Below are 17,881 nucleotides of genomic sequence, written 5' to 3' on the forward strand. Positions count from 1 at the left end.
TCTTTATGTGGCTCCCAAGAATGAAGTATAGACACCTTATTCTTGTTTTGCAGTCATGAAACTGGGGTGAAGTTGAGGTGGAGTTGTAGGGTCATAGTTAGTGAGGCTCAACTAGCTGTTAGCTCCGAGTCCTTTACCTGCTTTCCTCTTACTCTGCTAACTTACGCTATCATTGTACACCTGTCCCAGGAGGAGGACGGGTTGTAAAGTCTCCAAATGCTGTGTCAGGACTTAGCAAACTCACGAGTATGTAGAAAAGACATTTGCAAAATGGTATGATATAAAGATTATATCATGATCTTCTTGTGGCCCAAATCCTCCACAGATACTTGCCTATTTTCTTTTTTTTTTCCAGACTTCAATTATCATTCTTTTTTTTTTTAATCTATAATGAGCTGACCAGATCATTTCTATGAACAGCTGTGAGTGGAACATGTAGAAATGTACTCATTACCTGACATACAACTGAAGCCCCTCTGTACATCACCCTTATAATAACAATAAGCAAGTTTAAAAAGTAAAAACGTAAATTATATTTGTGATATAATTTCACGACCTTTGTGTTGGCTGCCAGGAGATTGCGTCTTCTCATCTTGACTGCCTACTATCAACAGGCTTCACGGCCTGTCTCTCCATGTAGACACCTAAACCTTGGTCTTTTCATAGCAATCCCTGTTGATGGTAGCTATCTGCTAATCTTTTTATTGTGTTTTATTTTTCACCTACTATCTTAGGTAATAACTTGAGGGTGGAAATTGGGATTGTCCGTCCAGCCATTTGGACAAATTAACAAACACAGAAATGGGTACAGGTCACTTACATCACCCGAGAATGGGAGTCATTGCACTATACTCCTGGTGTTTAGATAGCAATACACCTTATTGAATAATACCATATGCATATTCTGAGGGGACTTGGAGAATTATTATGACCAGTGAAACTTGTGGCCATGAGACTGTGCCAGTTCTGAAGACAGACAGTAAGAGGCTTTGCAGTTTCCAGTTTTGCTTCTTTGAGAGAAAAAAATATCATGGGAATAACTGGAGCCTCACCTGCTGGCCGGTGAACTGCACATGGTCCTAGTTCTGGCTGCCCTGACTGGCGGTCAGTCCATGGCTATGTATGGAAGAGAGATTGTTTACAATCTGTCAGCCTTGGAATCCATACCGGCCCACAACAGACTTATGAACTACTCAGCTTAAGGTCTGGCAATTTTGGCCAGCACAGAACTGTCCAGAGCAGTGAGTTCAAGAAGTTCTTGTCTTAAATCACTGTATTTGGGTTGGCTTGTTATGCAGCAGACACTAACCGACAAATACAATGATATACTGAAACATTGCAGTGATATTGCAGTGATTTTTTTTTTAATTTAAAAATGTGAAGATATTCTATTTTTTTAATTCCTGGGATAATTTTGTAGTTTTCATTTTCTTTGTCTTTCACAGAATTAAAATGGAGTCTGAGGGCCTTTCTCTTGAAGTCATATCTTTCCCACACTTGTTTAACATTTTCATTAACATGTATTAGTTTGTACCAAGGATTTGCATCATGGTATTTCCATGCATACACGGAATGTGCTTTGATTGTAATCACCCTGGTACTCTTTCTTATGCCTTCTCCTCCTTTTCAAACGAAGGTAATGGGTTTCATTATTCTATTCTCATCCCTGCATTCATTTTATATTCTCATCCCTGCATACATTTTACTTTGATCACTTTTGCCTCATCACCCTTCCCCACCTTTGTAAACATACAGTTTTCATCTGTAACTTAACCCAGCTTTGTGGCCGTTACTTGTAATGTAAAAATAACTTGTAAGGCTCTTGGAAAGGATCCTGTAGTAATTAAGTTTGCCTTTTAAATGGCAGCCTTTGTCCCAGTGCATGCTGGGTGGTGTTTACTTATTAGCTCATATTTATTCTCCTCCAGCTTCTTGACTTTATTTTCTCTAATTACACAAACAATGACGCCCAGGTATGTGAGCTGTCGCTTTAATTGATGTCAGGTTTTCTGCACCCCGATTTTATCGGGCTATTTCCTTTTATCCCATGTGTTTTGTCTTCCCGTGGGAGGTTGTACAGGATGAACTTAATTCTGTTTACCCTTCGGACAAAGCCTCACACACTGATTTTCCTCTGGCCTACAAGGAATGCTTTCTTGTTCCTTCGCTTTAAAACTCGGGTAGATGAAAGAGAGAAATGAACAGGCCTAGAGAAATAATAACGAAATTAATTAGATTCAGAGAAGTAAGGAAGGACGGCCTCCAAGCATAGACAACACTCTGGTGTCTTTCTTTCCCACGCCTGCTACTCTTCACGCGGGCATTTGGTCTGCATTAGAGCCCGGTATAGATGCCCGGGCAGGCTGCTAGTGCCATCTGCATCCCATAACATTGTAAACGCCGGTCTCAGCACACTGCTTTTTACGCTTTGTGACAGATCACGTACATTGATCTCAGACTGAACGACAGGCCCATGAAAGCAACAAGAAGCTTATTAAGACCTGGACAGAAAGCCATGAAGAGATCGCCACAGGTCAGGAAGAGGTTTCTAACACGGGGAATGTTCTCTAAGAACAGTTACGATCAGTTTGAGTGGGTCCAAAATGGAGGGAGAGAGTTGTAAAGCTGCTCATGTGGTAGAATGCCGGCCTACCAACTGATAAGGCCATGAGTTCAAACCCCAGAAAAACCAAACTGAAGAGAGAATTGGAGAAGAGAAAGGGGTGAGTAGGAAACACGACCACGGGCATTTTGTAAGAAGCTGGGTGAAGATGGACGAAACTAAAGACATCAACGACGCCAGGCGTGATTAACGAAGAAGATGGGGTCCAGAGATGGTGGGAGAGGGGGCGATGGGAGGCCCGGGGACCCCAGAATCGTCGTGGATGGAACGTGATTTGGCCCAGGCTGTGCGTGGACACTTTGCACCTCCAGCTAGTGAGACAATGTTTCTTCATTTTCCTCCCACCTTGGACAAGGCCACGGTGATCACATTGTAGCTGTTTCTGTTATAGTACAAGCTTCTCTTGCTTCTCACTGAATATGGACAAAAAAGAAACCCCAACTGTTATAGAAGGGATTTTGTCAACCTTGTGGCACAGTAGTATTCACTGAGGCTCTGGGGACGGGCGAGGGTGGAGGCTTCTGCCTGAGGGGATCTTGGCAGGTGGCTGGCACTGACCCCCGGCCGGGCCCGCCTGCTTGGCTCACTGTCCCGAGCTCCGCTTTAAGCTCTGAGTGAGGGATCTTTGCCTGCCACGCGTGCGAGTCCCACTTTCGTCTCTGCTGCTGCATTTTGTGACATCCTCCCTCAAACTTCCCAGCGCAGACAGACAGCAGAGGGACGGAGCATTCTTCAAAAGAAGGGAAATCTGTCCATTGCTCTAGGCATCTTTCACTTGGTTCTTCCAGCACACGCTTCTTGCTGGTTGATAGGGAGCGGATGCTTTGCCAAGGCTCTGACTAAAAATAGTGATGAACCTTCAGGGGTGGAAGAGCTATCCCCACACGGCTTTAGTTCCTGCGCTCCTCGAGGATAACTGACATTTTAGTGGTAAACTTTTGGGAATGGGGACCCTACCTGGTGGGTGGAGCAATCGTTAATTTACTCATGAACACCTCTGACATGGCCTTGAAGTGGACTGTATTGTTTTTATTTTAAAGCAGGGCATATAACCCACAGATAAACTTCACAACAGACACACACTAGGGAAGTGGAGACACTCGATAAAGTGTAATTTCAATGAGGTGTCAGATGCTAGTCTGGATTCTCTTGGGTCTGGACTCATTTGATAGAACATTTCAGGCTATTTGGTTCTGACATCTTCAAGGCTTCTCCCTGGGTTAAAAAGCTGTCTTATGAATTCATTCATTGTCAAAGGTTGGTCAAAGAAGTAATAAGGAGCTAACATTGAGTCCAAATGTACTGATAGCTTCATGTACAAGCAGGGCAGACATTCATAGGCATTGTGTCATTCATGTAAAATAGAAAGGTTATCATACTACTTCGATCTTCACGGGCTATACATCTTTCAGTGGACTCATCTTTTTGAATACTTTTGTGTTTGTTTTCTTTTCCTTTTTCTTACCTTTTTTGGTCCATCCTGAGGCTTGAACTCAGGGCCTGGGCACTGTCCCTGAACTCTTTTGCTCAAGGCTAGTGCTCTATCACTTTGAGCCACAGCTCCTCTTCTGGTGTTGTGGTGATTAATTGGAGATAAAAGTCTCATGGACTTTCCTGCCCCAGCTGGCTCCAAACCCCCATCTTAGGTCTCAGCTTCCTGAGAAGCTAAGATTTCATGTGTGAGCCACCAGTTCCTGACTTGTTTGGGATTTTTTTTTTTTTGGTCGGTCATGAGTCTTGAACTCTGGGCCTGGGCGCTGTCCCTCAGCTCTTCAGCTCAAGGCTAGCGCTCTACCACTTGAGCCACAGCACCACTTCTGGCTTTTTCTGTTTATGTGGTGCTGAGAAATCAAACCCAGGGCCTCATGCATGCAAGGCAAGCACTCTACCACTGAGCCATCTTTTGGATTTTAAATTATGTATACCCTTACCCTTTCCAACAATCTCTTTCTTTCCATATCTACATTCAGTCTACACAATCATAGACTAGCAAATATATTTTTTCCTTTTAAAATAGGTATCAGGGCTGGGAAGGTGGCTCAGTGGTAGAGCCCTTGCCTTGCATGCCTGAGGCCCTGGATTCGATTCCTCAGCACCACATATGCAGAAAAAAAAGCCAGAAGGGGCACTGTGGCTCAAGTGGTAGAGTGCTAGCCTTGAGCTGAAGAGCTGAGGGACAGCGCCCAGGCCCAGAGTTCAGGCCCACGACTGGACTGCCCCCCAAGAAACAAAGCAAAACAAATAAAATAGATATCAAAATTCATTTCTTCCGAGAACACTTAAGTGTTTTCCATTTGTCTCTTTTAAAGCTAAGTCACCATGCAGCCTGGCGATCCTCAGACTGCATTGCCCAAGCTAGCCTCCAACATGAGATCCTCTTACCTCGGCCTCCAGTGTGCTGGGATTATAGGCATGAACCACCATGCCTGGCCTGTCTTTGTTCTCATCACAGATCCACTTCATATTCTTTGCACATATGATTTCTCAGATTCTGCTTATACCTGTTCTCGTGTTGTGTATCTCTGAAAGATACCAAAAAAGACCCCCCAAAACAAAAACTAAACTGGCATGCAAAACTTATTAAGCAAGATAAATCTTTTAAAAAGTTTCCCCCCAGACTCACACTCATCCCAAGACTCACACTTACCTTTTGGAATCTTCTATGTTACATCTTAACCAAAAGCTGAAATGGAATCATTCTTTCTCCTAAAATCTCCTGCACTTTGCCCTGCCTCTCTAAACATCACATCATGGGATGATCACTTATATATATTTTGGCAATATAGAAAGAAATAAAGTTTCATTTCTTTTTGTAGCGCCGTCTGTAGCTTTCCTTTTTGGTAACAGTGTAACTTCACAAAGGTGGAACAAGTCGATAAAGCAGGGCGCTTATCCTGGAACCTTTCACGTAGAGCTGCACGAACTTCCTCAGGAACTATTTTAGAGGAGGATCGTTCTCACAGCCTTGCATCTGAGAAGTAATGTTTTTTGTTTTTTGGGGGTTTTTTTGGGTCCGGTCGTGGGGCCTGAACTCTGGGCCTGGGCGCTGTCCCTCAGCTCTTCAGCTCAAGGCTAGAGCTCTATCACTTGAGCCACAGTGCCACTTCTGACTTTTTCTTTTTGCTTATGTGGTGCTGAGGAATCGAACCCAGGGCCTCTGGCATGCAAGGCAAGCGCTCTACCACTGAGCCACCTCCCCAGCCCCGAGAAGTAATGTTTTTAAAGGCAATTGTAGATGAAATTCAGAGTGATCATGTCTTCCCTTTATTGAGGTTATTGATTTTTAGTTTATCACTTCTTTTTATGCAGGGCTTGATCCTCCTGAACATGGCTGGCATTTTGCCACTGAGCCACTCCTTCAGCTCGAACTTTTTATTGCTTAATTGGATCCAAGAATCTCTCCAATTTATCTCCGCAGGCTGGTTTTGAGCTGCAATTCCAAGATCTCAGCCTCCTGAGAGGAAGGGGTCACTGGCTCACCTGCTTTGGTTTTATTTTTGCACAATGGGCTTTGGGCCACACAAAGACCTATGAGCCCAGGACACCTAGCAAGACACAGCTCCACCTCTTTTAATCCTAATTGTTTCAAGAAGTCAGCCAACTCCCACAAACATAGCATCGAATGAAAGAAACTATACTTCGAATAGTCTGGATTACTATGGGACCCTTTGGGGTAGAATTCAAAAGCTACAAGGTTGAAGTACAGCTGCTGAAGATGAAGAAGGTTTTGTTTTGGTGTTAGGGTCAGGACATATAATGAATGACTAAGATGCTGGTGATTTTCCATTTTTTAACTTGTGTGTTAGGATACAGGTATCTCTGTCAAAGTTTCTACCTAGTGTTTATAGATTTCTCTGCTTGACACTACAAAATGTATTAGCAACAAAATTGATGCATTTACTTCTGGTAAATTAATTATGAAATAGAAGTCTAAAGTACCTCCCTTGTATAAACACCTATGCCCCAAAATATAACAGCAGCTTGGGTATCAAGAAAAGAGAGAAGGAGGGTTTGTCAGGGGCAGGTTAAAATTATACTCAGGCCATTCTTTTTTTGAAAATTCAGGGTGAAGATCAGTGAAGGTCAGTTGCTCATTAATCAGTGAAGGTCAGTTGCTCATTAATCTAATCTGGTTTTCACTTCTAGGCTACTGTGATGAACTCTTCTCTCTATCCAATGGATTGAAGTAGTGCAGGCAAAACATATTGTTTGTAAATTCTCCCCAGTTTGGTAACACGTTAACTGATGGATGTGACGTTCTGAGAGTCCAAAAACCTCCATCAGCATCTGTTACCCCAGAACCATGGGAAGATGAGAGAGAGGAAAGCGGGGTGGAGAGAGAAACACACTATTTTAGGCTCTGCAGCTTCGCTGGCTCACAAAGCTCCCTCAGCTTTCCAAAAGCGATCGAGAATTTGCCATCTCATTCTGTAAGCAACTTTTCTGCAGAAATACAAATGGGCAGATATTCGGAGAAAGAGGGGGGCTGTCCTCCTCCAATGTCTGCAAAGGGGCTTTGATGGCCTCCTACATGTGTGGTTGTCTTCCTGTCATTTATTTCTTCTTCCATCTTCACATAGATGCACAGAAGATTCTATCAGGTTCTGGGGCCGGCACTAGGCAGCAGTTGCCAGGCTGCAATTCTGCTCATCCCCATTAACGCCCACCCAGACTGAGCTTCCTTCTGGACAAGAACTACTCTGGAAGATGCTGCACTAATTACGCTGGAATACATTGCATTCAGTGCTCTGGAAGATGTTTCATTAATTAGGCTGACTTTTCTGAGTCAGTTCTTCATTAACAACACATCCTACTTAAGATACTTATAGGGTCCAAATCAATGGTCACACGCTCATTCAGTTCTCTGGAAGATGTTTCATTAATTAGGCTGACTTTTCTGAGTCAGTTCTTCATTAACACATCCTACTTAAGATACTTAATAGGGTCCAAATCAATGGTCACACGCTCACTCTTTGGCATTTGGCAGTCTGGGTTCGCTTCCTAGTCATGAGGACCAATTCAAGTGTCTTGACCTCTTTTTTTTACTTCATTTCTCCATCTGTACAATGAGAGACAAAATTAACACCTACTCAGAGAGCTTGATGAAAGAAACTGGAATGAATTAAAATATGTATGTTGAGTAGATGTCTAGCACAAAGCAAGCCCTGTTTGCATATTAATTATTGTTATTTAATAATGTGGAGGAATTTGCTTTCAATAGGAATTCATGAAGATACCCATGTCTAAAGAAAGATCCTCTCATTAGGGAGATATCAGACAACAGGTGATGCAGTCAGAACAAAAGGGTGGACACATCCTTATGCAACTTTTAATACAGCACATCCTCCTCCTGATGCACAACTGCACTGCCACACTTGGTGACATTCCGGCGGAATGAGAGCATCCCAAAATAGGAAATAGAATGAAGAAGAGATGCTGTTGAGGTTGTGGTGTTGGTACCACGGCAGAAGAGACTGCAAACAGGAAGCCTCTCGGTAAGGACCCAGAAACAGAATCTCAGCCCTTCACTGCCCCCCTCCCCCCAAGCTCCTGCTACAGACTGCACACACATCCACCTGAGCAAACAGCCCTTGAGGAGATCCCTGGCCTCCCAGAAAACATTGCTCTGCTATCTCCATGGTACACCGACCACCATAAAGCTCAGCTAGCCCCCCTCCCGGGTCTCCCGCGCCAGTGAGTGGCTGGCACACCTCCGTGCTGTGCCCGGGGCACGGCGCTCCCAGCTCCTCTCCCTTCATCTTCCTGGTACACTCACCCACCTTAGTGTCTTAACTGGAAGCGACAAGTCATCTCCCTGAAATGCCAGGAATGACACAGCCCATGTTCCAGGAACCCTTCTTACCTTAATTACCTCCAGACAGTCCACATGAGCCAGCGAATCCCACACAATTCTAATTTCTTATATGGTGTAAGAAAACCCAAGGTTTCTCCTTTAATAAAAATATATTAATCTGCAAGCTTACTGAAACCAAGAGGAAAACACTTCAGCCAAGTGGGCTGGCTGATGCCTGGATTACAGAAGTTCAAGCAGGAAGGAAGGAAGGAAGGAAGGAAGGAAGGAAGGAAGGAAGGAAGGAAGGAAGGAAGGAAGGAAGGAAGGAAGGAAAGTGAAATAAAAAGAGAGACAAATATTTAAAACAGAACAAGGCCAGTAAAGAAAGGGGTCTATCTAGAATCCCAGCTACTTAGGAGGCAGAGATCTGGAGGATCTCAGTTCAATGTCAATCCATGCAAAAAGTTAGAAAGACCTCATCTCAATCAGTGAGCCAGACATCGAGACACATCACAGATCCCAGCTATGCTATAGGCCAAATCTAGGAAGTGATCACAAAAATGTGAGACAGAAGCAATAAAAGGTTGAACACATTGCTCAAGTGACAGAATGCCACCTTGGAGTGGCAGGAGGCCATGGGTTCAAGCCTCGGTACTGACTTTTAAAAGAAGAAAGATGAAGAAAGAAAACTGGGGGCTATGCAGTCAGCTCAGGGATAGAGCAGTCTCGCCTGTGCCCAGCTCTGAATTTGATTCTCAGAAACACAAAATGCAACAAAAATGAAAACAGACAAAATTTAAAATAAAAACCTCACACAACTCACCAATGACAGCTTAGAAGGCAACGCCGGATACGTCCCATGCTGTAACTGAAGTCAGCTGCTGGCTAACGTTTTCTCCTCCTTCCGGTGCAATGATCACGACTCCCCCAGATGCAGCTTGTACTACTTTTGCAACCTCCATAGACGGCAAATGGAGTCTAAGCATTCCTAGGTGTCTTATTTGTCTCCAATGCATGGGAACGGGTGAGCTAAAAGTTGGACTCAAGCAAGTTTGTCCCGGGAGGCTGTGTTCTTAATCATGGGTCATAATAAAACACTAAGACATCCTCTTTATCTCCCTGTGGGGGAGATTCATTTCTACTTCCCAAGCCTATTCTGTTTTCTATACTCCAAATCAGACAGTTCATTCATAGGAATGTGGCCCTTTCTTGCACTCGAGGTGCATAGCCTGTGATGGCCACAAGAGGGCGTGACTCGTGTTTTGTTTGTTTTGTTTTTAGCATGTGTTAATTCCAACTAGAAATGTTTCTACAAAATAAAGTCTATCAGCCACTTCTGCCTCAGGAAGGAATGCTTAAAAGTTACTATCCACAGATAGTCAAAGGAGTGATCTAGAGTGCCACATCAGAGACAAATAGGCACTGTACTCCAGGATTGTGTGATGGATTCGGGAAGAGCTCTGAATCGAGTTCCATGGCTGATAGGACACTTCAATCTGGAAGGGGAAAACTTTGTATTGGAAAGAGATGTTATTACAGGTTTATACAATTCTTCTGAAATGCAATCTTTGTCTTTCTACTTCTTTGATTCTTTGATTATCTTTACCCCACAGACCAAGGACCTAAGACATGAGACCCATTGCTTGCTCTGGTGAGATTTTTTTTTCCACTTGTATTTTCAAACCTACTTCAAAATGATCATTCTTCTTACTCTTACAAGAACTTAATGTGGAACTGGTAAAGATGGATGTTTTCCATCCACTTGGTGTGTGGGGCAATCATTCTTTTTCGTCCTTCTTCTAATCTCTCGAAAGAAAAGTTGGGTGTATTTTTTGTTGCTGTTGTTGTTTCCAGAGTTAAGCCATAAAATGGCTGAATAGATCAAACCCTTTTTGCATGTGTTTTTAATCTCAGTTAAAAAAAATAAACTCTATTGTATGCCTCAGTTCTTGTTTGCCACGTTTCTAACAAGGAGAGAATTTTTATGGCCACATTATAAAAGCTTGAGAATAGGACTTTATAATGGAAATATGGATGCAGCCGTAACTAGGGTATTGCCACTGCGTCCGTATGAGAAAATTGGCTTAGATAATACACCCTTCTGGAATGAGTGCCGTGCTAAACGACTGTGCATCTTCATAAATCTAAGCTAACTCAGTCATTCAGAATTACTGAGATTTAAGTTTAGTAGCAATAAGCCATAAACGTCTGGCCACTGCTATAATCACGGTGGTGGTGAAACCCTTTCTGAACCGCAGGCGGTCTGCTCCATGCTGGCAGCAGACTCCGTGAGAGCAGGCAACCCTGGAAACGAATCCTGGAAGTTGATGGAAAGTTCCAGAGCCATCAAAAAAAAAAAAAAAGTTGATGTAGTGTTGTTGTGTTTGTGGATTTCTCTTTCCCTCCCTTAAACATGACATGCTCTGAGACTCTTGACCTTTCTGAATCCCAGCTTTCCTCTTATATCATTCCACAGTGATGAGCCACAAGTCATCTTCAGCATACTACCTTTATTAAGGGCAAAGCAACCTGATTGTCTCTGAAGGGATTTCTTGCACTCAAAAACCTAATGAAAGAGAGAGAGAGTTTTAATCAGTCTTTATGTATTGCACACTGGATGAATTACCATGAAATCCTGCTCCTTTATTCCTGGCTTCTTTTAAAAAAAAATAATCACAAAATTCACTTAAAAATATGAGTTTAAGGTCGAGTTTTCATTGAGGAGGTAGGCATTTGGAAAAGGCTTTCTTTCTAGTGTCCTAAGCATGAGAAACAAGGATGGAAAATGTTGGATAACCCAACAGTCTTAACATCAATATTTCTGCTTTCTGTATTCCTCTGTGTATGTCTGAAGGATTTGCCTCGTCTGATATAGTTTCATTATTCTCATGGCGTAATAAACGTTTTCGATGAGTTGAGTAAGGAGCATTATTTAGAATCAGAGTGCTGCCGGCCATGCAGATCCAAGAGGATTCTGAAGAAGCCACGTGGTTGGGTTGAAATGCTACATGCGTTCAGCAGCAGCTTTCCGTTTTTAATTCATCTCTGTTGTTTTATATTGCAGGGTGTTCTTGGGTCTTCAGCCTCCAGAATCACGTGACACTGTGTATGAGAGCAGTTTCTAGCCGAGGAGATCACAGGAAGGCATGCTTCCTCATGGTGGCCCGGCCCCAGTCCTGCCTCTTCCCGCCCTGTAACATCTGAGGAATCTCCTTCACCTTGACCCATTTTTACGATCTGGTTTGGTTTTCCTTAGATTTTTCTGCCATTGCAAAACAGACTCCCTGCAGTGTCTCTTCCTTCTGTGAGGAAGGAAGGATCCCCTCATTTGCAGATTATGTGAAGGAACAAGTGTCTTATCATCCGAGATTTGTAATTCTTCTCCAGCACATGGACACGTCACACTCTTCGTTATTTATTTCCTTGGAGACGCTCTCCTCTCCATCCAATCTTCAGAATACACTTTGTACTTCTTTTTGAACTTTTTTTCTAGCATGGACTGAAGAGGCTAGTGCTGGATCTCACCATGAGATCCTTAAGGGCAACTTTTGGAGGAGATTTGTGGAGGGGCATACATGAAATCTTTAAAAGGGCATCCAATATCGTAGCTTACAAAATGAGTTTTTCATGGGAACCATAGTTGTGGCAGACCTGTTTCTAGATGACCACAGTGACGATGGAAATCAGAACCTGGGAACCTCCGGTTCTCATCTTTCATAGCTACATTCTTATAGAGCCATGCTACAGATGCAGTTACATTCCCATTACCCATTTAGGAAGTTCTGAACTGTCACGAGTTGGCCAAACCAGAGATGGTGATGAATGTACTCATAGAAGAAGCTGACCATCTGACTGATTATGTGAATTAAGGCACATATTAATTCTCTGTGCTTCTCAGATGGATAATCTACAGCATAAGGATGCTGTGGATAGTTGATGAAAACACACCTCCAATGCACAGTCTTAACTCATAATAAACTCTCAAGGGGGGTGGAGGGAATTGATGATAAGATCTTGGAAATAATCGGCCCTTTGGTGACTATGCTATTTGTCTTGAGGAGATCAAAAGGCTCAGTACTGCAAACTTGAAAATCCTAACTTATATTCAATATTGGAGCAGCCTAACATGTACACTGGGCCAAGAAAACAACGTGACTATATTTGTAGATGGAAGCTTACTTCACAATGTCTCTCTGGGAATCACCACTAACATCTTCTTCCTGTCATTTTCCCCTTTCCAACCTGAAAAATTTAAGCTCAGTAATGGATGTTCTAGCTATCAACGGCTCTCGATTAAAGAAGTAATTGTTAAGCCTCTGGAGGGGGCAAAGATGACTAGTATCAATGCAATTCCTTCGTTTCCTGTCTTGATGTCTATTAACGGATGTGCGGGTTAGAAGACGCTCACGAGGACTATGCTGTAGGGATATACAATAGCTTCTTACATACCCAGAGAAATAGACATGGGCAAAAACGGGAAATACCATGGGGAAAAAACAGCATGATTTGATAGGAACTGTTGCCAACTGTGTGGCTGAAGTTAAAAGGGTTTGGTTCCATTGGAGAGAGACAACTTCCACTGTCCGGGAATGCCACCTCCCCTCCGGTGCTGGGCGGTCAGCCTCCTGTCCTGGCTACCTCTGCTGCCTCCGCCTCCCACCTCCCTCCTCTACGTCCCCTCCAAGTGCACGGCAAATCCCTGTGCTACATTCTCTTCACTGAGATGCCTGGTGCACCTCTGCCGTTTCCCCTTCCCCGCCACGTGTCTGTATGTTTCACCTTCTCTTCACGTCCGGTGTCTTGTTTATAAAATCGAATGAAACTAGTGGAGTTTCAATCTGGCGTATTATTGGACACAATGACCGAAACCTCACTGAACACAGCTCACAGATCAAAGGACTTTCCTGCAAGCTGTCTTCCTGGTACCCACAGCTGACTCCAAATGGGGCACAGGCAGCTCTCTGTTTCGGTTGACAAGGCAGCAAGGATGAAATGATGGTGCTTCTAGTAACACTTCCTTTGTCCTTCATCTTCGAGTGCTGCCTCAGCTCCACACAGGCGCCTCCAGGGTTTGCATTTATTCTTTACATCAGCTACTCAGGAATCCCTGAGGAAGACACTGCTCAAACTCCACACATGCCAGGAAACGCACAGGGATGCATGGACAGGAAGCTACCCTGTGGCTTCAGAGGTCTGGGTATCACACACTGCATTGGATATCTAGGTGAATGGAAGAGGGTGTCCATTTTATTATTGTTTTGAGGATTGGCACCGGGGCCTTGTGCATTCTGGGTCAGCCCAATACCACTTTATGTCTCAGTGCTCTCATCCATGTGAACGAGAAAGTTCCAGCATCCATAGCACAAGGAGAGCATGCTCTAAAACTAGAGGGGAGCACAGCACAAATGCCCCATAAACCCAATTATTACTAGCTTCTTATTGTGCACTTGAAATGCATATAACGTCTTCTGATGTACAATCAGCGGATGTCACTCGTGGAGTTGTATTGAAGTCTATAGGGCTAATAAAATTTATTTCATTTTTGACTTAAATCTATCCATGAGTAAATTAACTATAGAGAGAAGAGGACTTAACTCTGCAGATGTGATGGCATACAATGGCTGTTAAAATACATTTTTGAAAACGAGTATCTTAAGTATCATCTAAATATATCCTTTCGCCCAGGGGTTTTGTGGTCTCAGTCGAATTTAAGTAATAAGTGAGTAGGGAGGAAATGTCTAAAAGAAGGAAATCATATAGTTATAGGATCAAATTATTCGCTGGAAGCTGGTTAGACACACATCCTGTTGCCTTGGATGGTCATCTGATCATTGCTTCTGACATTTTCATGGTTTTATGGATCTGGGATATTATATGCAAAACTCCCAGGTCCCTCCTCAGTCACCGGCCCGCGGGCAGGCCCAGCTGGGACACTTCATCAATATCCGCTATCCACAGCCCTGACACATTCAGATCTAGAAAGTACACCACTGTTCCACCACAAGAAGGACAAAGGTGTTCGAGTTAATTCGAAAGGGGGCATAATTCAAATAACCCTCAGAGAAATTCAGTTATATAAATCTAAGAACTGTCTAAGAGCTGGAGAATTTGTTTTAAAAAATCAATATCTCCCCAGATTGTTACTGATCCATCCTCCAGTCCCGCCCTGCAGCCCCCACCCCGCTAGGCTGCGCCAGCAGCTGTAGTATCTGTATCACCTAACTGCCAGGCCAGTCCACGGGTCCCAAGTATGGGACCTACCTGTACCCACCCGGCCCCCAGAAGTGCCCAGGCTGCCCTACAGAGAGGCTGGGTTTGGTGTCCTTACCCCCTTGGCTATAACTAAGACAGATAAGTCTCATTGACTCAAGAGCACCAGGTTTTTTAAAACAACAGGGTCATCTCTGATCCTCCCAAGACCCACGTGGCTAGCGTTACAGGTCTCAGTCACAGTACCTGCCATTCTCTGTTCAAATATTGATCTGCAATTGATTGAAACTCATCATGGAATTCATAGCTGTGGAGACGACTATACAAAGTCCTAACTCACTAATAATTATCTTGAATACAATTAAGTCACCAGTAAGATTAATAATGATAATAATAATAATAATAAATCAGATTCTCAGCCAGGTGCTGGTGCTCACGCCTGTCATCTTAGCTGCTCAGGAGGCTGAGATCTGAGGACCACTCTTTGAAGCCAGCCCAGGCAGGAAAGGATCAATGATCTGAAACTGCATGACATTCTGAGGAAGGCCCGGTGAGTTCCCACGCTGTACTGCTCCTGCCTCCTGGACGTGAGTGGTCTGTGCACTGTGTCCACGCTGTATGCTCCATCCCCCTGCCCATCAGCGGGGAGCTCTTCCATCATGAAGATCAGCCATCGTAATAGGAGCCCAGGACACAGGAGCAGACAGGCTGTTGACCTAGAGATGCTGAAGAAAAGCCACAAAATGCTTTCCTGACATGAGAAGGTGCAAGCCCTTGACTCTGCCAGGAAGGGGGGAAAATATTCCAAAATTTAAAAAATGGGGTAGTGTGGTTACTAAGATCTACAGTAAGAAAGAATCTACCAGTGAAATTGTAAAGAAAAAGTAAACAAATTATGTGATGGCCGAACTTCAGTCTACAAAGATTTTGGCTGCTGTGCAGGATAAGAGCACAAATCAAAAGGGAAAAATGGTACTAAATTGACAGGGGTTTAGTATCGGTTCTGGTAGTAGAAATTCCCTGGCATTCTAGAAACATATCCATGCCAGATAAAAGGGGCCTCTTGTACGTGAAAATGCCCACGAAAGTAGGCTTTGGAGAGTGCTACCACACTCAGAAAAAAACAAAACCAAAAACAAAAAACCCACTGTTTGCAAGGTAGAATGTATGGTAAATATGTGTTAGCATGTTAATGTCACGAAGTATACATATGTTTCATAGCACTGCAGAACATAAACATGGAAAATGCTTGTCAGGGAAAAGAAAATTAAATGTATAGATGAAAGAAAAACTATTGTTTTCTCCATTAAGGACAGCATCTTACAAAATATCTTTCCCAATTTAAAAGTTGTAAACACCCAATTTGTGACATAAATATATTTCTACAGGAGGGCAAAGAATGACAATGAATTTTTTTTTTTGGTCCAGTTGTGGGGCCTGAACTCTGGGCCTGGGCGCTGTCCCTCAGCTCTTCAGCTCAAGGCGAGCGCTCTACCACGTCAGCCACAGCATCACTTCTGGCTTTTTCTGCTTATGTGGTGCTGAGGAATCGAACCCAGGGCCTCATGCATGCAAGGCAAGCGCTCTACCACTGAGCCACCTTCCCAGCTCCTGACAATGAATTTTGTGACAGAATTTTGAAAAAGGCTTTAAGGCAATGAGGTTTTTCTGAAGTTAAAATTTAATGTAGGAGCCACAGCACCACTTCCAGCTGTTTCTGTGTATGTGGCACTGAGGAATTGAACCTAGGGCTTCATGCGTGCTAGCAAGCACTCTACCACTGAGCCACATTCCCAGCCCCCCATGATTTTTATAAAGGTTTTATTGCTCTTAAAGCCACTTAAATTGACCTTGCTCTCCAGTGTTCTACCCCACTGGTTTTTGGTTTTGATTTGTGGCGATCCAGGGAATGATTGCAGGGCTCCGCTCCTCACAAAGCCCTGACAGCTAGCTCCCTCCCACACCACCAGCTAGTGCTGAAAGATTACAGTACAAAGAGAGCATGGGGCAAAAGAGTATACATTCTACAGCTTAGCAAACTTTCAGATAGAAGAAAAAGCAAGCCAGGCAGCACTAAAAATGTAAGAGCCTGGTGAAGTGGTTTTCGTGATGTCCTCTGCTTCTGGGCATTCATCGTTTTCATTCTGAATGACTAAAGTCTGTGTCAATATTTTCAAACTGCTGGTGTCAGCTTACAGTGAAGAATGGAACCAAGGCAGAGAAGCCAGTACCCACCTGCATACAATGGCACTTGGCTTAGAGAATATGGAAACTAGCCCTCTCTTGTTCAGGGCTCTGGGGAAAAGCCAGAATTATGAATAAGCTGTCCTCCCCTCCCCCTTGAAATGACAAGGATGGAAATTCTATCTGAGGAATTGCATATCTACTGATTTCCTTGATTTGGTCTAAAAGAAACAGGAGCAAAAAGTATGTAATATATATATATATATATATATATATATATATATACACACACAAGTATATACATATATATAAAATTATATATACATATATATATTAAACTTCCCCTTTTTCTGCTCTATTGTCTTCATGCTTTTGTGTCCTTCTCTGACATTTCCTGCCTGGATGATTAATTCTAGCTCTTCTTTCTTTTCCAAAAAACATAGGCTCTTTAATTGGAGGGAGGCATATTTACGGATTGGCAGTCAGTGAAAAATCAATGTGACTCTAGAGAGTTTAGGATTGTGTGTCGTGCTGTTTAAGAGAATACGACCTAACCATGGGAGCCGCAGACCCCAGCAGGGAATCTATCTTGATGTCTCCTCCTTGTTATTTCTTGAGACTTCCTTCCTAGGTCCATATATGTCTGTGGATGTATGTAATGAACAAAGAATTAAGGAAAATACTTGGTGATGTGAAGCATTTATAAACAGTGTTTCTCTTTGTTAGAAGAATAGAGAGTGGAGATTTGAACTCAGAACTTAAGGCAGACAGGAGAAGAGCACTCTGAATGGGACTGCTACTCTCAGTAAGGTGCCGAGGCCAATGGGCAAAGCGTATTGGAGACTATGGCAACATTGGTCAGGTGTTCTAGAAGAGTCCAGAATGTGAGAGAATAGATAAGACAGGACAGCCCTTAGCGAATCAGCCTCATCCGTCACGATAATGACTAAACTCCTCAGCAGGTACCTCTCGTGAACAGGGCTTGTTCTCAGGATCACACTGCCAATAAGATGAGGCTGAGAATGACATGGAAAATATCGTCTGGAGCGGTTCGTGTGCAAACCTCATTT

General features: G+C 43.4%; 1 long non-coding RNA gene across 2 annotated transcripts; it reads right to left on the bottom strand.

Moving 5' to 3' along the window:
• Positions 1 to 1,180: 1,180 nt before the first annotated feature.
• Positions 1,181 to 9,519, bottom strand: LOC138827723 (uncharacterized). 2 transcript variants are annotated; one of them, XR_011372164.1, is made up of 4 exons: positions 9,241 to 9,519; positions 5,271 to 7,682; positions 5,006 to 5,145; positions 1,181 to 2,207 (listed from the first exon to the last, which is right to left on the bottom strand). It is a non-coding gene; the product is annotated as an uncharacterized lncRNA (long non-coding RNA). The 2 variants fall into 2 exon arrangements; XR_011372163.1 differs by lacking the exon at positions 1,181 to 2,207 and adding an exon at positions 3,671 to 3,838.
• Positions 9,520 to 17,881: the final 8,362 nt, after the last annotated feature.

This window comes from Dipodomys merriami, unplaced genomic scaffold (genome assembly GCF_024711535.1).
Source record: "Dipodomys merriami isolate MVZ:Mamm:240054 unplaced genomic scaffold, mDipMer1.0.p SCAF_16, whole genome shotgun sequence".
In the NCBI taxonomy this organism is placed as follows: Eukaryota; Metazoa; Chordata; class Mammalia; order Rodentia; family Heteromyidae; genus Dipodomys; species Dipodomys merriami.